The sequence below is a fragment of the Solea solea genome, chromosome 17 (genome assembly GCF_958295425.1).
Source record: "Solea solea chromosome 17, fSolSol10.1, whole genome shotgun sequence".
Lineage (NCBI taxonomy): Eukaryota > Metazoa > Chordata > Actinopteri > Pleuronectiformes > Soleidae > Solea > Solea solea.
In genome coordinates this window covers 711926-738551 of record NC_081150.1, presented here as the reverse complement: position 1 = coordinate 738551, position 26626 = coordinate 711926, and the positions used below count along the sequence as shown (strand labels likewise).

At 41.2% G+C, this 26626-nt stretch overlaps 1 protein-coding gene and 1 non-coding gene across 2 annotated transcripts in view; both read left to right on the top strand.

The window, feature by feature from the left end:
- Positions 1-26626, top strand: part of LOC131443199 (heparan sulfate glucosamine 3-O-sulfotransferase 5) — a 74590-nt gene that overhangs the window by 42959 nt on the left and 5005 nt on the right. The gene's annotated exons all lie outside the window — the stretch shown is intronic.
- trnat-agu (transfer RNA threonine (anticodon AGU)) lies at positions 10143-10216 on the top strand. The gene has a single exon. It is a non-coding gene; the product is annotated as a tRNA-Thr (tRNA).

Here is a 26626-nt window from a genome sequence, read left to right as displayed (position 1 = left end):
CTCGACTTGGTATCTGAGACATCGTTTTCCTTTACTTCACAGTGTCTCCTCAACATGGGCACAAAACTGCCGCGACATCATTTATACACAGACCACACACACACACACTAGCGACGAGCAAGCAGTTGTTTTTGGTTTACTGAATCAGTGAAATCAGATCATTAAAAGGATTTTGTTCACAGAATCATTCAGGACTGAAGCACAGACTCTGTAACACAGTCACTGGAAAAGTCACTAAAGTCTCCCGACAGATCTGCAGTTCTGCAATGTTCACTTTGATTCTTGTGCTGCATGTACTGCATGTACTGCATGTACTGCATGTGCTGCATGTACTGCATGTGCTGCATGTACTGCATGTGCTGCATGTACTGCATGTGCTGCATGTACTGCATGTACTGCATGTGCTGCATGCTGCATGTCGCAGTCTTGAGTGACGACACTCTGTGACCAATCAGCGGCCAGCAGTCTGTTGATGTCCCATTTGAGTATTTTCAGGGTTTTTAACTTTTTAACTGATCTACATTTGGACATTGGCATGGTGCTCTTGACTCAGAGCCCAGCAGTGTGTTGATTTTAGTACCAGCTCAGCTCTCTTGGAGCCTCACCGGAGCAGGTACCAAAAAAAGCACCAGGTAAGTTCCTAATGGAAAAGCAAAAACGACCTGTAGAGTCGAGTCGAGGCTCACACGAGGAGACCTGCTACTACCTTAGTGTAGTACAAACCTCATGTGGCTGGATGTGATGGAAGTCGGCGGAGCAGTAAATCCAATCCATGCTCATCCATCAGTGTGTGAGTGTTTGCTTTCTCTCCCTCCCTTCCCCACCAGCTTAGCTGAGCTATGCTCTGACTTATACACGTTCTGTGGCACATGATTAATCCCACCGCTCATATCTCTTCTCATGTGTCAGCACCTTCGCTGCTTTATAGGCTTATTCTGAAATGAAGTGACAGTTCCGCATTGAAATATCATCAAATTAAGAATACTGGCATGTGTAAACAACGTAAATATACACCAAAAAGCCATGAATCACATTTGAGGGTGATGCCTAACTCTCCCATTAAAACTTTGTTGACCCGTAATATTATTTAAAGGTTGTTTTTCTGTGGCTGAGATTCTACATGAGTCGCAGCTCAGCCTCTCTCACCTGACGCTTTGTTATTGATGTGTTTGTGATGTCGTGTGCATTCGTCCCTGAAAACCTGTTTTTATCACTCACACGTGGATTTATTGTAACGCCGTCACACATAAATACAGTAGTGACGCTGTAAAATGATAACAGGCCGTTTCACTTAGTGATTACGTTCATGGAGCAGAGATCTCACATATTATATTACTTGCTATAAATGGTTCTGGGATGCCAGAATTCACTGTCAAGGCCTCCGGAGGCAACGCCACACAGATGATTATAACACCTGATCCTGGGTTCTGAAACCTGCACAGGTTCCAGCTCACGACACAGAAACACTGTTGCATGTGTGACGTTCTCTATGTAACAGTCTTACTGCATCGTGTATGTGCACATGCATCAGGAACAGTCTGTCGACATCACGCACGGAGATTTTTATATTTTATATTAAATATTTGTTAAACTGTGATCGTATAGTGGAGGGTGTTATTTCTAACCAAAGTATGACAACACATGTCTTACAATGATCATCATTGTCTCTTTCATATATAGATAAAATTAAATAATAAAACTCAGCTTCTAAGGCAACATTTCTCCTGTATAAAAATACAGTATATAAAAACATGTTTTTCATCATCTTTTTCTTCCGATGAAGTGTTTGGGGCGAGCCAATGAATTCTGCAGGAATTATACTTCAAAACACATTTTCACATTTCGTGTTCCCACTAGCCATGCAACAGACACCACTCACACCTTTCCTCTGCTCTGTACGTAAATTAACACAATCTCTATTCTTTTTCATCTTTTTCTTTTTTTTATAGCCATTTGATAAACATAGGTACAATTATTTTGACCTATGTCCATCACTCACACTCTGACCCCTGACCCTGGCTGGCCTGGGTGTGTCTCTGGGTACTGAGAGAGCCCAGGTGAGTACGGCACAACGGCAGAGAGTTAGCGAGGAGGAGGATAAGGAGGATGAAGACCCCACTGTTTATCTACCTCTGAAGGCAGAGAGTTTTGCAGATTCCCAGAATAAGTGTGACACTTGAATAGGGAGGTAAGAGTTAGAGGTAAATGCTTGTGAGATCTGTATGTGCAGCCTGCTGCTGTGATGAGAGAAAACCTCAACCAGCTCCTTCCCTCTGCAGCTGACTCACCTGCATATGCATGAAGTCAAAGGCTGGGAGTGAATAGAAGTGACTGAAAGGAAATATGACACACACACACACACACACACAGGCTATTCCACTTAGTTTAAATGATCACCTGTCAGTACAAATTTAGGTTTTCATGTTTCGGAACGGGGCTGGAATTGAAATAGTCCCATTAGCTGTAGAAATGACCTTCTCTCTCTCCTTCCCTTGTTATTTATTACAAAGGAACAGGCATTAGGAGCCTAAATTTCCCTTTATAATATTACAGAATTGACTTCAGTCTGATTGAGGCAGCTCTGCATAATATCAACTGAAGATGGTGAAGGAAAACGTTTTTCCTTCACAACCAGGGATGTGTGGTCAGGGGAGCCTCACCTGTCATCATGGTGTTTTCATGCTGCTGTCCCTCTGTATGTTTGCAGACACGTTTATTATACACATGAATTAGTCTTGCTGATTGGACGTGAAACAGCAGTGAAAAGGCACAAGGTGAGGCAGACAGTACCTTGCCACACTGAAAGGGGGCGCACATGAGTCCATAAGGAGCTTGTTGCTGCTGTGCTTGGAGGGTGCAAAGCAGATGTGCTCTGTCCTCTCTCTCTTTTAAATCTATACAATACCTTTATCTGTGTGTGAAGAATGCTGACGACATATGAAACATAACCAGCAGTCAAATGTCGCTACGATAGGCGAGCACACCCTGGAGAGAACCAGAGAAAAACACTCTCACGCTCAATGTCGTGGGTCCGTTTTACCCGTATTGCATGTTTTTGGACGATGAGAAAACCCAGAGACACACACACAGCAGAATAGTTCAATCCTTGTCTTAAACCAAGTGATTGTTTCCTTTTTTGGAGCAAGCAATTTTTGAAAGCGATTTCCTTCCAGTGAGGTGAAAATTGACCGGAGCCGAGAGCAGTAATCAGCAGAACGGTCTCACGTCTGTGAGCAATGAGTGGAAATTGACTCCCTTCACTCACTTGCTCTGTTAATCAATCAATAAGACTTTCTTTCATTTCCTTACAATTTTACATTTTTAGCTATCAATTGTCTTATTGGAATTGAATTGAATGACATTTCTTGATTTAAATATTTTTGTTTTGTGTTTATTTGTTATATGTGTTTATTTTTTATTCCCCCATCTGAACTTAACCCGGAAGTTCGAATGGATCTTAATCTTGAACAAAACAAACAACTTCGGCTACTCAGATAATCCTCTGAACTTGGGGTGAAAAGGTCATATTTGAACCTTAAAATTTCCCCTTTGAGTTAAAAATATACAGCCCAGAAGTGCAGTAGACTGTGTGGTCCAGCAGACAGTGATGTGGGTGCAGCTTGGCCTCAAATCCATCTTGAATGCCCTTTTGGGCCCATCACAGGACACTGTGCCCACGCTAAACCGTCACAACACAAAATCCAGTTTACTTTTCAGAATAAAATCCCGTGTGGACATCACATCGTCTTTCACTTAAATACGTCATAGAAAGAATCAGTGCAAGCCCGGCATGCTCCTGTTTATTCAGTCAGTAGAAACACAGCTCACTTTGCTGTGTTTACATGATACAGTCTTGTGACTCCAGCTTTCCAGCCGTGAGACACAAGCAGTGTAAATAACTGCAGACTCAGTCTTTCCTAAATAAATACAAATTCATTAAATAAAATATAAATTGAAATGAGCACAATTGCTAGTGGTTGTAGAGTGTGTCATTTGAAATATGAACTCAAATTATTGGGGAAGGGGAAAATGTGTGCGTGATCTTGGGTGATCTTGCCGTGCACAAGACTAATAGTAAGACATCTGAATGTCTTTTAAAGAATTGCAGAATATTCATTGAAACTTTTTGGGAAATCTTTGGGAAAAGTGAGAGCCCTTGTACAAACGAGTCCGAAGTCACAAACGATGTGACAAACATGTCCATTCAAGAGCAGTAAGAGTTAATGTCCGTGTGAGACCTAGAATTCTGCACCTTTTAAGCATCCTTGCTGTTTTCATTCTTTCTGAAGTGATAAAGTGCACAGGAGGAGTCAGGCGCTCGGTCTCTGTGTAGCTGTGTGGTGAGCGAGCTTTCAATCATTCTCCCAGCAGCCCCATAGATGAAAGCAGATCAATAGCGTTGTGTCCTCAGAGGAATCATCATTTTCCTCCTGGTTGTGACTCTGACTGCCTCCCTCACAGACACAGTTACCTGTGATTCAATGCAAATGCAGCAGCCTGGGAATCAGCAACACGGCTGCCATGTTGTGGCTGAAATGTGACTATAGACGGCTGATTGCCTGTCGCTCACACACCTGCAGATGTCGGGATATTTCACCCCAACACAATAGAGGAGGTGTCGTCGGCTGATTTATGGATTGATGCTGTTCCCTTTTAGCTTGCAGGGCAGAGCTCTGCTATGGTCTAATGAGTCAGAGGACAACCTGGAATCAATCGCTGCTCCCAGCACAATGCAGTGCCAACAGAGGATTCTAGTAATTAAACTTATTTTGCAGTATGTTACGACTGGCTGCTGCTTAAAGGTTGAATAGTTGTTTTGCAGAGTTAGTCTGAATGTAGGTCAGACCTTGGCGTTGTGCTTCTGCCAGCTGTGCAGTGCTTTTTGTTGTGCAAGATTATGCATCTTCTGCTCATGTTAGTCTCAAAACATGCAGGTTTAGTGCATTTCCTGTATCAGGCCCCACTGTTTACACCCACAGTGGACATGCAATCAATTTACTGATGGTGGTGATGCAAACTGATGAAGTCCTCACGGGAGCAGAAGCACAGATTAAATTGTGATTTAGTGACGTCTATTGCACATCTACTGATATATCTTGCATTTCTTATCCAAACAATGTCAAAGTTTGAAGCCTGTTGGACAGTTATATGATTACCTGACATACGCTCCTTGCATTTCTAGATAGATTAAAGTGCCGTCACTATACCAACCTGTCTTTGTGTCGTCACTTAGGTCCTAATGCCATTTGTGAGAAAATCATTTCAATCTGAACGATCCTCTGTCCGAGCACAGGTGCATTAAGGAGAAGTTGATACTGGAGATCATGTTCAAAGCTACACATTTATCCCCATGTTCATGACATGATGCAAACTGTGTGAGTGCATGAGGCCACACAGCGGAGTAATGGTTTGCACTGTTACCCGGGGTCCGACCTTCTGTATGGACCTTGCATGTTCTACCCATGTGTGCATGGGTTTTCTGTGGGTTCTACGATTTCCTCCCACAGTCCAAAAACATGCAGATGTTAATTGGACACTCAGGGGTGTCAAACTCATTTTTGTTCAGGGGCCACATACAGCACAATTTCATCTCGAGTGGACCGGTCCAGTAAAAATAGTAAAATAATAGCATAATAACATATGAACAACAAGAACTCTTTGGTTTTTCTCCTTATATTTTTTATAAAACATGATATTTTTATAAATATAGGTCTAATTTCAACAATATCATGCCTAGATTTACTATTTACACATCACACTGGATCTATAAAGGCACAAACATTTAGTCACACATATCTGGAAGTGAAACATATTACATTTGACATTACGTTTAGATTGTAATCGTAGTGTGAATTTTTAACAAATTCATCCTGTGGGCCGGATTGGACCCTCTGGCAGGCCGGTTCTGGCCCCCGGGCCGTATGTTTGACATCCCTGCTCTAAATTGACCGTAGGTGTGAATGTGAGAGTGAAGGGTTGTTGACCCTGTGGTGGACTGTGACCTGTCCAGGTTGTACCCAGCCTTTCACCCTGTGTCAGCTGGGAATGGCTGCAGCTTCCAGCGACCCCATATGGAGGTTAATGATAATGAATGAATGAATGAATGAATGAATGATACTGTGAGTGTCAATGGCATTGATGGTACTGGATCATCTAGAGATTAGAGAAAATCAAATTAACACAATAAAAGACAGAAAATGTTAAATTAGAGGACCCCAAACACCAAAATCTACCAATAAATCATATTTCAAATATTTGCTGATTTCAGTTGAAATGATGCTGATGGAAAGATTCCAAAGACAGGTGTGGAGTAACACTAAGGTTTCACACAGTCTTCATAAATAAGTTAGTAATTCAACATCAAAGCTCAGTAACTTTAGTCTCATATTTCTGGAGCATTATCTATGCACTTTTCTTTTTTGGTGCTACATCACCATCACGGTGCACTGACTCAGTCTATTCCTAGAAACATGTGCTCTAAGTCAGGTGGAGCCGGTTCACTGCAATCTGTCATAGTGGGCTACTAATGTCACCACATCCTGCTTCAGCAACACGACTCCCAAAGCTACTATGCACTGCACAATTCTGTTAATTGAATCTTGCAGTTTTTGAAATTGATTTTTTTCCATGAAAAAAACACGACTTCTCTCCAGTTTGAAGTTGTTTAATATGTTTATGCAACAACTTTCCCTTTTAAAGTTTCAGCACTTTATTGCAAATCAGATTAGAAGCCTGATTTTTTTTCAGTAGGTGGTTTTAAATGTGATTAAAGGCAAAGCTGCAGTTATATAACACATCTCAGACTGGCACATTTCTAAGAGTGCATGATGTTACTTCACAGCACTTAATTCTGATATCAGGTCTAGAGTCTAGTCGACCGAACATGACGTCATCAGCCTCCTCTGTTGCTGATACGGTGAAAGGCAAAGAGATTGAGGCCTATATTTGAATAATAGGACTGTAGAAGTAATTATTACAGAAAGAATGGCCAAAAATAAATATGCCTTTCAGGTTTTCTCCTGCTCTCACTTTGGGGAAAAAACTTTAAAGAGAAAATCATTCAGAGCCTTTTCCTCCCAAATTTCTGATGAGAGAAAAATTCAGACTAGAAGCCACTCCTTTGAGACGGGGTCTGTGGTTATCAGCATCTCCATAAAGTAGTAAAAGCAGTTTGGGCAACAGCTGGGCTTGATTCCCAGCTAGTCTACATACCGATGTGTCTTTGGGCAAGACACTTAAACCCGCGTTGCTCCTGATCCTTGGTTGGTTGGTTGGTTGGTTGGTTGGTTGGTTGGTTGGTTGGTTGGTTGGTTGGTTGGTTGGTTGGTTGGTTGGTTGGTTGGTTGGTTGGTTGGTAGTGGTGTTTAAAGGCAATTAGCATCTGTAATATTGGATTGGTTCCTTCTTTTGGGTTCATCTTCCTTCTAGATTCAGGTTTTTTTGACCAGTGGAAAATGAGTTTAAATGTACATCACTGCTTCACTTTGTCTCCTATGAGCTTCTGTCCACATTTGTCTTTAGCCTGAACAAAGTCTCTACAAAAATGAGATTAAAGTGTTCAACACATGATGTTTGGAAGCGTGGAGCATCTGTCACTGTCTCCTGCTCGTGTATGAGACCAGATGCTGTGGAGATTAAAAAAGCTCTGTGTTGATGCACAAAACAACACATTATACTTCGACATCAACATATCCCATCTATTATTCATGGCTTATGGACTTGCTGCGGTCTTCATTGGCTGTAACAATACGTTCCGGTCCTGTGCGTCCCTGCTCTGATGAGGGGGTGCCCGCCCCCTCCATTTGAAACTGTGGATTTTGCCCTACCAAATCCAGTGGTATGAATTATTAATTTTAATAAGTGAAGCTTCCAGGCTCTGTGTTTTATTGCGTCCTCCTTCACTGCCCTGTGACATTACACAAATGCCAAATGTGTTGGAGTCACACGGAGCCCATTAGTGACAGAGCCGGGCTTTGTTTCCGCCGTGACTCTGGACCTCTCTGCACTCATCTGAGTCTTCAAACGTCTGACTCTGTGAGACCTGGAGCTTTTTAATGGCTCGCGTCTGCATTATAATTTCATCAAGTGTTTATTTTCGGGGGCAAGAATGCTTTGCAGAGTCTAAAGGTTAGTCGCAGCAAGTAAAGCAACATAGTCGCGGGGATTACATTATACATTTCCACAAACAACAGATGCAAAATAATGTTGCATATTTCCTGATCTACAAATGGGCAGCCCATGGCCTAGTGGAAAGGGAAACTTGACTTGTAACCGCAAGGTTGCTGATCCGAATACCAACAAGCTCTGGGCAAGGTACCCAATCCACATTGCTCTCCATTGATTGGGTAAATTGGACAACACTTACCCTACCACAGCCAAAAAAAAGCAGGTGATCGGCTGTCGTGTTAGAGAGTCCCTAACAGTCAGTAATGTGTAGTTAGGTTGACGCATAAAACGTCTCTGGATAGGGTCAGAAAAAGGTCAGGAAAAGGTCATGGAGCATGAGTTACAACTTACAATTAGCTCCTTAACTTCAGTTGCCATGAAGAGGAAACTTGGACTTTTTAAGGTAACGTTAGCAAGCAGCATTTCCGATATAGATCAAAGACATTTGCATTGTATTTTAGTAGTTGTTTCAATCGTTAGCCCTGAAGGATTCAACATGGTGTAAAGTGAAAAAGGTCCATTTCAGCAAATTCTCACATTTGTCACTAAATACTCTCGGTAACTTCTTCTCATCTCAGCGTTGTCGGTTGGCGACTTAATCTTGGGTTTAAATAGGTTTTTGACCCATGTTTGTGTTTTGGTAATGTGTTTGTTTGGCATTCATGTAATACACACCAGTTGTTATTGGCTTTGGCTCTGATCAGCATCAGTGTGAATGCAAAGTGCATGGAAAACATTCTTCATCTTGTTTATTTTTGGCATCATTTTTTGTTCAATCTAATGACATGCATCGTTTTTTTTTAACCATTAGCATAGCTGTTATAGCCATGAGTGTTTGTAGCAAACCTTACTTTTTACAAAGTGCTCGGTATTTTAAATCAATCAGATCTATTGAAAGATTGATTCAAAGTAAAAGACATAAAATAGTAACAACTGTAACAGTATCACTGAGTTTCATGGTGTTGATAACGTTTGCTTCCTTCTCCAACTCATTTTGTTTCTGGTGCATTCATGATGTCACAGCTCACACACGGGTGACACGCGGGTGACACGCGGGTGACACACGGGGGAAACAACCACCGTCAATGGTTGAAGCTTTTTTAACAGGTTCACAAATCCTGGGATTACCCACAAATGTCATTGGGAAAGATGTTTCAGTATCAACATCCTCTCCATAAAAGCACACTGTGAAATCCATTGAACTATAATATGACTGATGTAGTGTTTGATCTCAAACTGTGACTCATTCTCTCTCGCCCCTTTTCCACTGGTCATAAAACCCACTAACACCCACTAACATTTGGCATTCACTCTGTAATAGACATGGTTTGGTTTTTTTCAGCTCTGCGAGGTGGTGATATAAATATGACACCCCGCTGAACTCAGTCGTTTCACAGAGTCACAGAGTCGGCATCTTTTCCAGCATGATGTTATTAGGCAAAGCGCTCAGGCAGTGATCTAAAATCTTTTGATTGCTGCAGAGTTAGAAAGGGGGATATGAAAGTGTAACCACTGTCAGTGCTCTCCATCGTGCTTCCCTTTAATGTGTGTTGCACCACAAAAAAAGTACCTAGTTAACGTGGGCGGAGTCGTCACTGCACGGCTGAGTGAAACTGCGGCGACTTCATTTTATACACCACACACACACACACACACACACGAGTGACTAGTGACTTTACACCAGACTCCTGTAGTTGTTGGAGATTAACCCACGTTTTAAGTCATTTTAAGTCATCTACAGTTTCAGACGTCTCTTCCTGTGACGGCAGTCTGACCAGTCATCGCATAGTATCTACTCAGCACACTTTTGGAACCTCGCCTGAGCAGTACCTGGTACCAGGTACTATTTTGGAAATGCACCATTAGTCAACTATAGGATAGTTGCTTATCATTTGACAGTCAACTATCTTATAGTTGACTGTCAAATGTGATGTGATCACATGCTGTGATCACATGGGTGGGATAGCAGAGTGGAGGGTGCTGTGGCTTAGTTGGTTAAAGCGCCTGTCTAGTAAACAGGAGATCCTGGGTTCAAATCCCAGCAGTGCCTTGAAAAGCAGATCTATAGGTAAATGGAAGGGATCCTCTTTGTTCCAAAAGCACAGGAAACAAATACTCACTAAGTGCTTTTGGTCAACAGTATAGTGTATCGTCTTTCTATTGGAAAGCTGTGAGTTCGATTCCGGGCTCCACTAGTCTACATGTCGATGTGTCCACAAGACACTTAACCGCCACATTGCTCGTGACGGCTGTGCCTGCAGTGTGTGGATTGGTATGAAAAATGCACTGCAACGCACTGCAACGCACTGCAACGCACTGCAACGCACTGCAACGCACTGCAACGCACTGCAACGCACTGCAACGCACTGCAACGCACTGCAACGCACTGCAACGCACTGCCAAACCAAAGGTCTTGCACAAAAATGATGGCAAACATTTCCTTAGTTTTTGCTGAAAATCGGGTCATTCAGTCATTTTGGAGTACAACCCAACCACTCCAGCACGGGTATGAAATCATTCAGAATATATTATAATTTTCCCATTGTTTCCCATGGTTTGCCGAGTTTTTTCCTGGAGACCAGGCTGACGAGTGCAGAGAATTTAAGATCCTTAAGATATTCTAATGTGGCACCATGTCGCCTCCAGCACTAACACATGGTGCATTAGCAGAGTCTTTCTTTGAGGATGAAACAAGGGCTAAATTTAGATGGATTCTTCCCACTTCTTATGATTTAGATAAATGGCTTCTCATAAGAAAGTACAATAACCACAGGGACCAACACCTTATGTCCCAACTAAGTAAAAAGCAGACCAGAAGTAGTATTTGTGATTTATTACCTCCCCTTCTGCTAAATGTGTGCAAAGCTCTCCTGAAGCGAATATAATCCTGAGTTAATATAATCCTGATTTAAAGAAATGAAAACTATTGACATTAACACAAAAATACAGTACTTTACATGAAATGTTTGTGTGCAAGTCTGGGTTCTATAAGTGGCAGCAAAACCAGCAGGATTAATTAGTATTTCATCACAGCATGAGTAGCATTATACACAATTATACACATTCCATACTGGTGTCTTTATTTGGATGTATTATTATCAGAGAATCAGTATTTAAAGCATGTATGAACTGAGCTGCAGACGTTATGTTTTTGAGAATGAATGCTGTGTCATTTTTTTGGATTTTTGGAAGACAGTACATTTGGGCGTGGGAAGATAATGTGTGAGTTCATAAATAAAGTATCTGTGAATGAATGCAATTTTAGAAACAAATCAAGTCATTGGTTATTACATATCTGCAATGATGGAATTCATTTGACAAGATGATTCACTGATTTATTTTAAAATGTAACCAAACCAATAATTTGCTTATTGCTGTGGCTCAAACATAGAATAGAACAGAATAGAAATCCTTTAGTGCCATTGTATAAGACACCAAATTAATTCAAAAGCTTACTAATAATGCTTTTATGAATTTAATATTTTTAATTTAACACAAAGTAGGATTTTCTTTTGTAAATGCCTCTTTGTGTTTTCTGTAAAGTGTAGTTAAATTGAATATTGTTTTTAAATAGATTCTACCGAGATGTTTTCCCTACCTGTCTCACTGAATCAACATACAACTCATTTAACCAAAACCACAACATTCATTTGTACAGTGTCACTTCCTTAGCGTACGTTTTATAGCAATATAGTTTAGGTATTTTGAAGGGATGCCAACTCTACCATTTGCATCTTCAACCTCTCTTTTTTCCACCTCAAAACCTACAGACATTATAGGTAAATCAATGTTTGAACAAAACTGAATAGTCAAGATTAACTTAATAATTTGTTTTTAATGTCCAAAAATTGCCAAATGGTTCACCTAGGTTTACTGGCTTAAATTTAGGCTTCGGTGGTAAAGAACATTTACATCAAGGCAGTGTAAGTGGCATGACCCTAATATTGAACTAAGAATAGATCCTATGACCTGGATGACTGAAGCTGTTTTCACACTAATGCCTTATCTACATTGAAACAGGACTTTAATGGATTCTCCAGAACTTGTTTTCATGTCTACACCCCTAAAATGAGTCGGTGCAACAAGGATTTGTGAACCAGGATGAACCCACGGATAAAAGGCAATAAACACCCACCTTCTCATGATCAGTGGTTGTTCTGCCGGTGGTGTTTGTTTGAACGTATTCATCGTCTGTGCAAGAACTGCAACGTCACAAATGTGCCGGGAACCAACGAGACTGGGAAAGATGAAAACACCAACGCTATGGAGCTCAGTGACCATGTTACGGGATTTTGTATCTTTTTTAATCCCTTTTTAGTCTTTTCTTTTTCCTTTCTGATGCAACCCTTCCCATTTATTCAGACTTGGGACCAGCACTGGGAGCAGACTGGATGTGGCTGGGGTCAATTTGGAGTTTTCAAATTACAATGAGCAATTAGGTATTGGGTACCTGGCAGGGATATAAACCAGCAACCTTCCAGGTTACAAGCCCAATTCCTTTCCACATAAAATAAAAAATACAGTGCTATCCTGAGTTGTAAAAAAGTATATATATAAGCTATACTAACAGCTAGAAGGTGAAGTTGCACAGGAAATGAAGCTGGAGTGAACATCACAGATGATATTTAAGCAGACAAAGAAGAAATTGGCATGTTCACTCATGTCCTGCTAACAAACTGATATATATACTATAAAATATACTCATACTCGACAGATGCCAGGTTCAGGCTTTGGAGAGAGACATAGTGAAATGGAAGTGTGAGGAAGAGGAGTGTGTCTAACCAAGTAAAGCTTTTTGCTCTGACTGGAAACAATTGACTGGCTCCTTGAGCAGATGATGCTCATTGCTGTTTCCTCCACTTTACCGAAGTGGAATCCTGCAGAGTTTTTATTCAAAGAATTCTCTGTGTTTTCTCTGCCTCTTAAAACATTTCGACATAGAGTATACTTCTACAGCCCGCTCATCTTTCAGGGATGTTTTCAAGAACTTTATGGACGGATAAAGTGAACAACACAAAGCCGCTTGTGTCCGTCTGTGTTTTTACCATTATTTCTTTTCAAACACTTTCAGTATATTTATGGCATTTTTCCATTCTAGTGCCACTCAGTGATACATTTTCTACTCACTGATGCAGAGTGGAAACTGGCAGTGTAGCCTACACACACACATCCTCCTGATTTTGAGTGTCATTCTTCCAAGTGTGCCTTTAAAAGTCTACATGCCGCTTTGCTCCACCAAAATTGTGACGCTTGCTGCCTTTTTATCCTGCACAAAAGTGTTCCAGAGAAATTGGCACAATGCTCTTACTGTTATTCAACCACTTACCCAAAGATCACACTGATTCTGTCACACCTTTCTACAATAAATTATAGTCAAGGACTTGATAGTTACACACATTTTTAGCTGAAAATCACTTCGTAATCATCGGCCACATTTCAAACTTTTCATTGCAAGTCTATCTGTCTGTCTGTCTGTCTGTCTGTCTATCTATCTATCTATCTATCTATCTATCTATCTATCTATCTATCTATCTATCTATCTATCTATCCATAATGAATTAATAAACGTGGACGAAGTGTGGTGGTGTGAGGTTCTGATACATAGTTAGAGCTGATGGTCCTGTTTGTTTCCACTGTACCTACAAAACAGATTCTCGTTTCCAAACAGAAAAGATTAAAAAATATTCCCCCTTCAGTGCGCACAATTTTAAGAGTATGTTTGCCATGTTTGTGTCACCTCTGAATCTGCATGGACATCTTCTTTTTTCACTGAGAGCCTGCCTCACACAAACACACTTCAAGAAATCTCCCTTTATTGTTTGAAAAAAGAACAAAATAAACCTCAGATAAACAGCAATCGAAATACAACTTCCCCAATGTAAGAAGTACGGGACCAGCTCAGCCATATGTGAAAGGGTTGATGGACTAACAAAGACAGCAAAAGTACGTCTGGCTGAGTTTGAGAGAGAGAGTCTAACAGAGAACGTATGCTGGGCAGTGGCAGGCCTCTGCTGAGAGAGGTGGATGAATTTTTAAACACTCTAGCTGTCATCGTTATGCTAAGCAGAGCAGGAGAGAATCACAAGATGCTTGATGGTTGGAAACAGTTGAAAGGGTTTTTGCTGAAGCGCTGTGTGGCTAATTAGCTGCATGCATATGTCGGGTGCCAGTGCTTGGCTGCATCTGTCCACAAAGGGCCACCCTTGTTAGGGTCAGGACCCTAAGGCAGACTCTCAAGCCAACAGCAACAGCCTATCTGTGACAGTGTCACGTGTACAGTAGTTTAGCACACCTTCACTTTTTATATGATTTCCAAAGGTGGGCTAAAGCAGACCTAAGGTGGGTCTGCTTTAGCCTGTTGATGTGCACATTTTCCATTTCTGAAGTGCTGGGTGGTATACTGGTCCATACCAAAAACCCATCTTCATTTATTTATTTTATGGTTTGAATTTTTCATATACTGCAAAACCAGTATATGGAAAAACTGCAGAGGGGACGCTTTTCATTGCCGCACCACCCACATGCATGCTAAGGGTGTAGCTGAATAGGAAACTGAGGTGGAAATAGCAGGTGTTGAATGGCAAAAATGATTTGATTAAGTCCAAAACTGAAATGGAAGAACAGGATGACTCAGAAGACTTTGCACCAAAAACAGGAGCCATGTCTCTTATCTATTTCACGACTGTAGAAGAAAACACATCTTGGCGTAACAAGAATGTACACAGTTCTTTTCACACACACACACACACACAAACACAAAACTGCACCCCTTTGTGAGCTGGAATGAAATGGTGGTGTCAATAAAAGCTAAGTGTGAATTAGTGCAATGGAAACAGATTCAGTGAATAAAATATGATGTTTAGAAATCCCAAGAATTAAACTGAATACTTTATTTATCCACTTAGATCAGTGTATTTGTACATAGATCAACAAATACATGAAATATTTGAGCCTGATGAATCCTGGCATTGTCATCTTTGAATATGCCCATGTCATCAGGGAAGAAACGAATGCATTGATGGAATCATCTGGTCATTCATTATATTCAGGTAGTCAGCTGACCTCATTCTTTGGGCACATGATGTTACTGAACCTAGACCTGACCAAATGCAGCAACCCCTTACCTATTTGCTTAGTTAAATCCAGGGGGCAACTTTTATTTTGGCCAGGCAGTGTATAACTACAATAATAGTCAGGCTTCCCACGGGTCCTTGAAGTCATTGAAAGTTTGTGAATTTATTTTAAAAAGTTCAAGGCCCTTGAAGTCATTGAAAGTGGTTGAATTTTGTGCAAGAAAGAAGTTCAGTTTGTTTGTTACGACGCCACCTACGGTTTCATGCCCTGCACTGCTTGATTGTACGTAAACCAGGTCTATGCAGAACAAACGTCGAGTTGTAATTACTAGCGGTGTTGTGGACACTGTTCACTGTCTCTCTCCGTCGTGGGCAATGACCGAGTGACATTAAGCAAGAGAGAGCAAATCACGTCCGGCCTGGGAAATGCAAATTCCAAGATCTCAAATCACAAAGACCGACTTGCCCAAGACCTAAAGAATAATGTTAATAATTGTCCAGATGCAGAGCGTGCTACAAATCAATAAAAGTGGACGCCATGGGCGAAGCCACTCGGACAAGTTGTCCTCTCATCTTAAGCTGTGTCAACACATTCAGTCCTTGAATTTGATGTCAACCAAAGTTTGGGAACCCTGAATAGTAATGTGGAAGCGAAACGTGTTGAACTCATTACCATTATCAATATTTGCTTAACAACAGCGGACTGAATGACATCATTGTGTGGCTTTCTTTTATGTAATTCCTTTGGATTTGTTTAAAATTTCCAATAGAAGATTATAATAATGATATAATATAAATGAAATAATAATTTTGCTGGAAACAGTCCAGGGCTGAGTTTTCTCTCAGAGGATGATACAAAGTTGCTGAATCATGTCTCACCAGCAAAGAGGAGCTGATCAGAGTCTTGGCTGCCAAACATGGCGTTGATTGGCGTGAGCTGGCTGTTCAGCGGGGAGATATCTCAACAGTCCCTGCAGTGTTTTCACGACTCAGAGCCTCACGTACACATTGCTCAGCTTTAATCTTTGCCTGCTGCCTTGCTCCCTCTGCTCTCCCCCGGGGCCTTTGCTACTCCAGCTATGAAATGAGGTGACGAGATTCTGTGCACTGTGTGGACAAGCTGTCTCTACTTCAGCTGTGAAAGAATGATGGTGGCCTAGTTTTACTACATTCCTGGTAAAACTGGAGTGCCCCACTCTTCATTGCCTTGTGGCAACCAGAGTGCTGGAAAACTTTGACATTATACTGTATCTTAAAGCTTTACCATTTTCTATTTTGTTCACTTGATCAACAGGTGCATCAAGTAGAACAATCCCGGCGCAAACCACAACGCAACTGTCACTGCCAGTTTCCAACTGGGCATAATTATTTTTAAATACAGGTAAATTAAGAAAAAAGAAAACTTTGTCAAATAACCTTTTGGATAAACATTTCATTTTGTGACTGTGCAGCAAATCTATGAAAACAAAACTGTCTAATGCTTAGAAAATAAACATCATCATTGGAAATTCATCCAATGTTTTTTGCTTGTTATTCAATCAGGACAATTCTTTTCAAGTGACTGGATTTTTGTCCTGAAACACCAGATTCTCGTATTCCTGAGCTGTGATGACCTTCATGCAAAACCTAAAAGGTTAAACTATCATGACAAGCACCAGGGGCTAATGTCTTTCCCATAGGTGTAAACAGTCATGACATCATTTGCCACTCAAACTTTACACCTAATGTTTGTTCTTTCAAGTCAATAAAAGCCCTCAAGCATAAGATAAGCTTGGGTTACCAAGTGACTGCTGAAGGTGCAGGAGAGCAGCAGTAGGGGGCTGGTGTCCTGCTGTGACTGTTAGTTAACCTCTAAAACTTTATTTCAACACACGTGAAACTGCACACACAAGAATATCAAGACAGCAGCAAAAAGAACAGAAGCCAACATCAATGTTAAAGATGACAGAAGCCAGGAGGGAGCTGTCAGGACATACTGTGTTCCTATAGACAGACCTCTATGTCAACTCACTCTCACTGTCTGTCTTGCTCTTATATTCTCCAAAGAAACTTATTTCAAAGGACATTCTTTTTTACACCGGATGCCCTTCCTGTCGCAACCCTCCCATTTATCCAGGCTTAGGAGCGGCACAAGGAGTACACTCTGCTCCTAAAATGTTAGTGTCATTACTTCATTACATCACAACTTCATTTTCCTTAACTGATAGGTAAACGGGTTGATAAACAATAGTTGATTAATCATTAACAGTAAAGGACAGAAATATAATGGATAGATATAAAGGACCATGAAAGCATGAAAGTACCAATGGCTCCTGGTCAAAGTGTGAGAGAGTCGTTAAATTGAACAAAGCAGATCGTTCAGATCAACTTAACGACTCTCGAGGCAGGTTTAAGCCTCAGAGGTTAAATACCTGTTTTTTTCTCTCAGTTATTCAGAACTGAAGAAGCCTTATGAACGGGAGGTAAAATGTCTTCAACTTAACTCAAGCAACAACAGAAGAAGATGGTGGATAGCTGTGGGGCAGTCGGACACAGGCTAATGGGATCAGATCCCTACAGACCCACAGAGACGGTGGTGCTCACAGAGTGATGGGAACCCACAAGCAACAGATTGTGTGGTTAGCTCTTGGTAAATCATGGACTTAGACTAGATTTACCATGAGCTAGTCTATATAATAATGTTAACACAGCTATTTACATTACACTGCCCATTGCTTATACATTATGCCACATTATGCTAACACAGCACTTACCCTACCAATGACAACACTATCTTTAGCCAGTAGACTCCAGAGACAAATCTTTCTCACGGAGCCCTTTGTTTCCCTCCAGACTCATGTAAACTTTCAGTCAGTATGTTTACATGCACAGTTTCATCGAGCTAACGCCTTACTCTAACTAAGACAGGTAATTGGACAGCTGGCTGAGTATATGTGTACGTCAGACTCTATAAGCCAGTGCATATTGAATCAGTTCCCTGTTGACCTTCATGTGACAGGATCGGGCTGAGGCTCTTTATGTTTCATACCTGATGTTCATGTTAGTCCTGAGACAAATTAGATCCATCGTGGCTCTTGTGGTTGCTCTGTTGTCCAAGAAAGACGCCGCTGCCATATGATTTCCGTAAAAAAAAAAATTTTTGGCATTATGTGCAGAACGCCAAGTCCGACTCCAGTTCGACTAAGCATAAAAATGCAGCAGTAATCGGACTATGGTATTATCCAGGTATGATAGTCCAACTGAGACTAGCTCGATTTTAGTCAGACTAGTGTATTTACATGCCATTAAATCAAATGATTGTCTTAGTCTGATTATAATCAGACTTTTAACATTCATATCTCATATGTTATGACCCCAGGGTTGGGACTGCTTTTTTCCTTACATGTACAATATGTGTCTGCATTTGAGAGTGATAGATATGGGTTACAGGTGTGCATGCTTGATTAAATGACATGAGCCGGCACAGGAGGTTTCCGAGGCCTGATCATCCCAGCTGCAGTGGACTTCCTTGAACCTTCCTGAATAAACCTTTAAAATGGTTTGCTTTATGTGTTGCTGGTGGCTTCTTGGGAGTTGGGAAGAGGAGCCTCCTTGTTCATTTTTTCCGAGGCCTGGTCATAACACCGGGGCCATTATAAGGATCAGATTTATTCAGTCTGTCAAGTTCTGTTATAAATCCATGGGTGTTAAGTGGGCAGTGAACTCTGACAGGTTGCATCCAGCGATGGTCGCTTTCATTTTGCTCCATCTCAGGCCAATGGGGGTCCGACACAGGGCTTTATATGGGCTCTATAGCAACCCGAAAAGTAGGGTCATGGTTTTCAGAAATGTCACCGGATCTGGACGAACCTCAATCCCTCACTCAAATGTTTATTCATTTTAAATTTGGACCCAAGAGGAATTTGACCATACGAACAGTGTTTGAGACTCTTATGAAACTCACCACAAAAAGTCAAAATATGAATTTCCCAGAGGGAATTTCTCAAAGGGATTAATAAAGCTTCTATCGGCTCTAAAAGTTTAAGCTCCAGTGCGTAACTTCTGTCATTTGCCCTGAGGTATTCTGAGTAATTTACAAAACACTAGTTAGAAGAGAAATAATTTATTAAAGAGCTTAATGCTACATTTACCCAAATGTAACTTGTTTTACTGACATCTCACTGTGTGTTATTGAAAATACCACACCTCAACACTCAAATTAACAAAAATAAGTGTTAGAAACTGACTAAACTAACAGTTCCTCAAGTTGGTAGCTGTGTATAGTATTTGTATTAGTATATAGTATTTATGTCATGCTGATTAAAGCAGGGAAGCTCCCACTGTCTGCACATGGTGAGGAGACGCTGTGGTGCCCAGCAAGTATAATAGCATGATAGAGGCAAGTTTCTGCGAGGAGCTAAGACACGGCAGAGCTTAGAGACGAGATGGTACGGTATGTCTCGTCTGTCTCTGGGGTCAGAACCAGGCTGTAGCAGCTCCATGCTCTATCCAGAGCTGTAAGAACAACTTCACCAGCTGTTACATGCAAACAGCTGCTTCAGAGACCTCACTGCTAGCAGGTGTTTGTACCAGATGTGATATATGAATTCCCAAGAGGTGAGGAGCGAGTCCCTCCTATCACACACACGCACACACACACACACACACAGGTTTGGGCAGCTTCTTTGGAATCTGCATTGACTTGAATTTTGTAGTCAGTCAATTTAGAGTGTCCAATTTACCTAATCCCATATTGCATGTTTTTAGACTGTGGGAGGAAGCCGGAGAACCCGGAGAAAACCCACGCACACACGGGGAGAACATGCAAACTCCATGCAGGAAGACCCTTGTTCTAGCCCGGTTGCGAACCCGGGTCTTGTGCTGACTACTACATCAACTGTGTGGCCCAGAAAAAATCTATTTACAAAAATAACAGGAAACAATAGTACTGCATTAACCTTTCGCTTTTCCCAACAGAGCTGTTGCCTTCCTCACAACCAACTTCCAACTGACACCCACACACCTCCAATAGGAGGTAGACCCTACTTATATGGGCCCCATGTAGGGTGTAGCTGCAGGCTTGCAGATTTAGAGATGGAGATTAACAAGCAGTTTCAGTGCAGCATAATCTGCACATCTGAGGCAGAAACACATATTGTACAACTCATACCCCCAATAATGGCGTATGCTGACATTGTTTACCAGAATTAGAATTGGTTTTATTACCAATTCAAAAAAACACTCACCAGTAATGAACACACATAAACCAGCTGCAGGAGCAGTGGGCAGCTCTTGTCTGTGGCCAGGGAGTAGTGGGGGTTGGGTACCTTAATTGCTCACAGGCACCCTGGTTCTTGACCTATACAGGGATTTGAACTGGCAACCCTCCAGTTTCAAGCCCAATTCCCTTCCCCTTGGCCATGAGCTATCCACTGCCAACTATAGGTCACGCTGTTCCTTTTTTACACATCAATGAACAACTCAACCTTTTTTTAGTTCCTTCTGTGTCTACGGAAGTTGGAAACAATTATTTAATGTTTTCTGTTCTTTCTGATTTGTATCAGTTATCTTTAAATACTAATGTTTTCAGTAATGCTGTGATCTGCCTTCTGTTTTCCTGTGTTATCTTGCTGATAATATTGAATACCCGTACTGGTTGTGGTCTAATGTTGTGTTTTGCCTGTTCTTTTGGTTGTTTTTGTTTTGCATGAGATATGAATGTGTAAGAATGAGATTTACTCCTTCAAAAAGAAGGCTCTTAAAAGACCGTATCTTGACAGCCATCAGAACCTCTTATAGGAGCATCTTTGTGTTTGTGTTTGTGTTTGTGCGTACAGTGCGTGTGCATGCTGTTAAAATGGGAGAAGCTTCACACTTCGCACAGAACCTTCAGATAAAACAGCAGGAACCTTGTGGGGAGATGTCCTCCTGTTTGTCTCCCCGGCTCAAAGTTTATGACTGACACTTTATTTGGTGTCTGAAGGTCACACGGCAGGCAGAAGGAAAGCCAGGCTCTCTGAGTCTGACACTCACTCCCTGTGTTGTAAATCTTTGCTGTGCTCGTGTGTTGTCATGTCAGAGCTGAAGCAGACTCGTATCTTACCTTACTGAGCTGAAACCTTGTTCACACTACATGACTTTCAGAGTAGGAGGATCGCTGTGCATCCCACACTACACAACGTGCAGTCATGTGCTTGAGAGTCAGCTGTATCCCAGGTAGTACAGTGGGTCCTCTTCCAACCAGAAGAGAGCCCAGGCTCTTCTAGTCTGCATTCACTTGGATATTTCACAATTAGCAACTGCTGCTGATCATGTGCTAATTAGGGGTAATTGGCTGCAAGATGCAAAAACTTTATGGCTCAGGTTGTTGGGCTGAAAAGTGTGTATGAACTAGGCATAAGAGGCCACACAACAGGAACGTGACCACGTGTTGGTGATAAATAGCTTGATAAATTGAAAGGTGGCCCAAACAAATGATAGTTTTTATTTGGGTGATACTGACTTCTGATTATCCAGTAGAGTGTCTGATTGGGATGTAGAAATTATTAACCTTATTAACCTCACAAATTCAGAGCAGTCAAAGCTCTGCGCCCCCCCATGTGATCTCTGGCGCCCCCCTAAGGGAGGCTTGGACCCCAGGTTGGGAACTATGGGTGTAGGGCATGGTGAGCAGTTGCCTCGTATTAAAAGGCACCATTTAAATACAGATCTTTTACCACTGATTGCATTTTTTGTATAGCAAGTATACGCTAATGCTAACTTTCCTACACTTACGATGCCTGGCTTTAATGAGACACTGTAAGACAACAGCCACACTTTACAGGCTGATATGAGTGTCATGACAATGCTGTTACCATGCTGTGCAAGTTTGTAATTGACTCTGCAGACAACAGAGGCTTTGAAGTCTAAAGCAGTATGAAGCATGTCTCATAACTCATCTCCAGTGAACTGTTCCCCAGACATTTGTGTGTTCCAACTTAAGACTTTAATCTTCCCTGGGTAGAAATTCACAACACAAGCTCCTGTTGTTGTTTTCTGATGTTGTGTCAGTGAAGTAGTTTACTGGAGAAGTATGAGGCAGAAGAAAAACTGAAAATATGCTGCATTTCTATGTTTTTATTGCAAAACTTTGATGATCATGATGTTCTTTGGTATATGCAGCATTTATGGTGCTATTGTACTTCTTTTGATGGATGACTGCGTATAGACCACAAAGGTTTGGGAGATAAATTGTGTTATACTAAACTTGGAAGGTTGTGTGATTTGTTTGTTGGACTTTGTCATTTTATTATCAGAAGTTTCAAGGCAGGACGAAACTGTCTCTTCTTTCTTGTCCTTGTATGCTACTGCCCTCTTCACTTCTCCTATTTCCCACTAACCCCATCATTGAGCAGCCATTTTATGTGTTTCTTTATGTAGTGATGATGGTGTAGCGGTGAGCATAGCTGCCTTTGAAAGAGTTGAAGAGTCTTCCCTGCCATCGCTGTTGTGTTTAATCTCTAACTGGAAAGAGTGTAGTAACCTCCCACTTCCAACAGGCACAGCCATTAAAGTGTGTTGGTATGCAATTGCATAGATAGCCATTACTTAATGGCTATCTAGTAATGGCGTATTCTAATGGCGAGTAATGGCGAGCAAGGAACAAATTCTGTTCCTTGCTCAGAGGTACCCAGCCCTTGACCTGTCAGGATTTGAACCTGGCAACCCTCCGGTTATGCTTATACATACATATACAATTTATTTTGTATTTCTGTTGCTTGCTTACTGAGGTAGTGACGTTTTGTCTATTTGTCTTCTGATTGGCCAATAAGACTTGGTATGCTTCTGACAGCACTCAACAGCGGGTGTGGAAACATGGGGGATCTGTCCTTGTCTTTATTCATTCATTTATATTGTTATATACTGCATTATTCTGTTTTCTGATTCTGTTGCTTGAGGGGACTTTCATGTGTGCTTCCCAATGCACTTGCTTTACTTTGTATTAATTCAATAAAACAAATGTTTAAAAAAATAATAATGGCACATAGTGGTGAATTATTCATCAATGTCCTCAGCTGACTCATCCTCACAACGTACTCCAGTGGCTGTCTGTCTCCAGCTGACTTTGGAGAATTTATTTTCACTAACAAAGAGCCCAATGTTACCATATTATCTCCTTTGTGTCTGTTCTTACATGTAAATGTGTCTGATGACTGAACAACAGCATCTTTGATTCCCTCACAGTGTGAACCAGTTCTGTCATATAAGTAAAGACTGTGTGAAGTCGATTGCAGCGGCTGCCATTTATAGTCTCCACAGTTAAATGCAGAGGGATCCAGACGTTGCCGTTGAAGGAAGAATGTGTTTTAGCCTTACTTTGAACAACTTTGTTCATCACTGATAACTCTGCACCCACAGACTCTGTTGTTGAGAGAAATAAACTCTTGACATAAAGAAGAACACAGACACTGCCAACACCTTTCTACGTTCATCTTTCTCGAGTTTAATAGAAACCACCTCAATCACCTAGAAACTGTGGCTACGTCCGTAGCAATATGTTTTCAGAGGGAGATCATTGTCCAGATCAACTTGGGGCTGATATGATATAATATAGTTTTGTCCTTTATTACATCCACCAAGGAGGTTTTGTTTTGGCTGTGTTTGTCTGCTTTTGTGCAGCACAACTCAAAAAGTAAAGGATGTATTTTAATAAAATGTTCTGGGAATGTATAGGTTATGGTCAACACTATATTTACGATGTAATTTATATGAGCAGTAAAAAGTACTGATCAATTTTAATAATTGCCTCATAACTGGATCTGGATCCTACAGTTGAGGTAAGTTAATGAGTACGTGCAGAGCGAGCACAATCACAATAATAATTGTGTGAACAACAAGAAAAATAGCATCAGGACTGGATCTGGATCCTGCAATCCAGTCATGAGGAAGGTTTTGTGTGTACTGTGTGACAGAGACACTTTTCAGATGAAGAACAAAGCATACAAATAATGTTTCATCATTTCTGTTCACGAAGACCAAACTAAGGCACAATAATGACATCAACAACAACAAAACATTACCAAAGGTTAAGCACCGGAGCTGCCTACTCGTCTAATGCAGGTCCATGCATAGTTAGAAGTAAGCCAAAACTTCATCTACAGTTTTTTATGTTTCTCAGCACAAAATATCACACATGCAACAGCTATTAACTGACGCCGCCAACGGTCGGCCTCTATATCTATTCTGAAGTCACGTTAAATTGCACAAGTTTCTGTGAGATCCCAAATCCCTTGAATCTCCTCCCTGAAATCGTTTAATTAAACGCCAAGTGTGTGGTCCTTGACTGGATCGTCTAGTCTGTGCTTTCTCAGGATTAAAACGTTGAAAATCGCTCACAAAGTCTGTTGTGTCTGTGGTCTCCCACGATTTAAAAATAAAGTCAGATTTCAAAATCCTCTAGTGTAGCGCAGGCTTAGTATGCCAACTGTGTCAGTATTGCTGACAAGCACACTTCAAAAATCCTGAACCATCGCTTTAAGTCAGGGTTGCATCCTAGAAATGTTACATGCATATTGGGAATTTCTTTCTTTCTGAACGAACAAAAATGTTCCAAAGATGTGATTTTGAGTTCAGCTTTTGTGGAATGATCAATGACAAAACAGGAACTTTGAGCCTTCTGACATGAACACCATTTCTGTAGGTCTCTGGTGTGCCTTTGTAAAAGTAAGGACGCAGTCTATTGTTAGAAAGAAAAGCAACGGCACATCCTGAGTGAGTGAGTTATGTGGATTGTTTGAAATGGCATTGATCTGGGCACAATATGGAGGCAATCCCTTTGAAGGTCTTCCTGCCACACCACCCAGTTCTTAATGTTGTTTCTGTCTTTATGACTGCTCACCCAGGCCCCAGTTTATTGTATCAAAGTGTGTGAATGTGTGTGTGTGTGTGTGTGTGAGACTGAAGTTACTGATGGTCCAACGACAACAATATTTTCAGTAATACAATAAATCCACGGGTGGGATGGAATCAAAGCTGCACTATAGTCTATTGTTACATGTGCAATGCAGCAAGTACCTTAATATCCAAATCATATCCACGTCCCAGTATTTGGAACTAATTATAACAAGGGCATGTTCCTGGGTTTTAATTACACACCAAACGGCCAGTCAGCATTTGTTCTGATTGCTAATGTTTCCCTAATTATTTCCTGTTGCACTCCTTCTCAGCCCATTAGCCCAGAACACTGTGATCTCACATGTGGTTGATGAGTCACGACACGCGAGTCCCACACTTTTTTTTTGTGTGTGGGCAAAGTAAGGGAAACCAGGGTGATGTGAGATGGGCAGAGGTCGGGAGCTGAGATTAGACAAGAGTGTGTGTAGACTTGAATTTAAAAATACAAGTCATTTCAGGCCCAGTTATTAAGACATAAATTCTGCCCTCAGCCCAGCATCCGTGACTCCCAGAGATGCTGATGATTTTGCCACATTTGTCCAATCACTGCATCACTCACTGCAGTTCTGTCTCATAAAGATCAATCAACGCTGAGCTTCCACTGGTTTTAATGTGCCGTCAAACGATCTGTGATTAACAGCTGATTCTGAACGTCATATAGTTGAACGTTTTCTAACACACTTTTTATAATCAAATAAAAAAACAACAGCACATTTGACATTTTAGGGGAAGCGCTTCCCTTTCTGCCTTATGGCACTTTTCCATTATATTGTTCTAGCACCACTTGGCTCTAATCTATTCAACTCTACTATCAGGCACGTTATTCTCCATCATTTCACAGGTCCTCCTCAACGTGGCCGAGGTTGTCAGAGCACGGCTGCTGTGATGCTTTATACACAACACAACACAATATAATATAATATATACTTTTTGAATGTGAGAAAGAATTTGAACATTTTATCACATCAATTTAAATCAATGACATAAGAACGTGTCACATCAGAATAGTTTCTTTGAAAAGAAAGAACGCACATGAAACCACTGCACTTATGGAATAAAAAACTTTCCAAATTTAACAACAACAGTTTCCAAATGCAGCTCTTACAAAACCAGACTGGCCTCTGGCTTTTCTGACTTTATTTTTCTGCCCCGTCACACTGATGAAATTGCAGATGCTCTGCTGCTGGTCTCCCTTCAGAAGTCACCATGAGGCAATATGAATGAAATGTTTTCCAGTCACAGTGGGGTCACAACCTCTCTCTACTTATTTATGAGATGGTCTAGTGAATCCTGCTATCTATTTGGAATGGTAGGCAGTTTTAAAGGCTGGATTAGAGTTGAAGCCGGCCCTTTAGTTACAGTGCTATGACTTTTGTATGGATCAGTTATTGCATGATGTGGTTTTTCCCAGTCACACAAGGCTGTTCTTGAAGTAGAGGACAGAACCTGTCACTGTGTCTGTTATCTGAAGACTT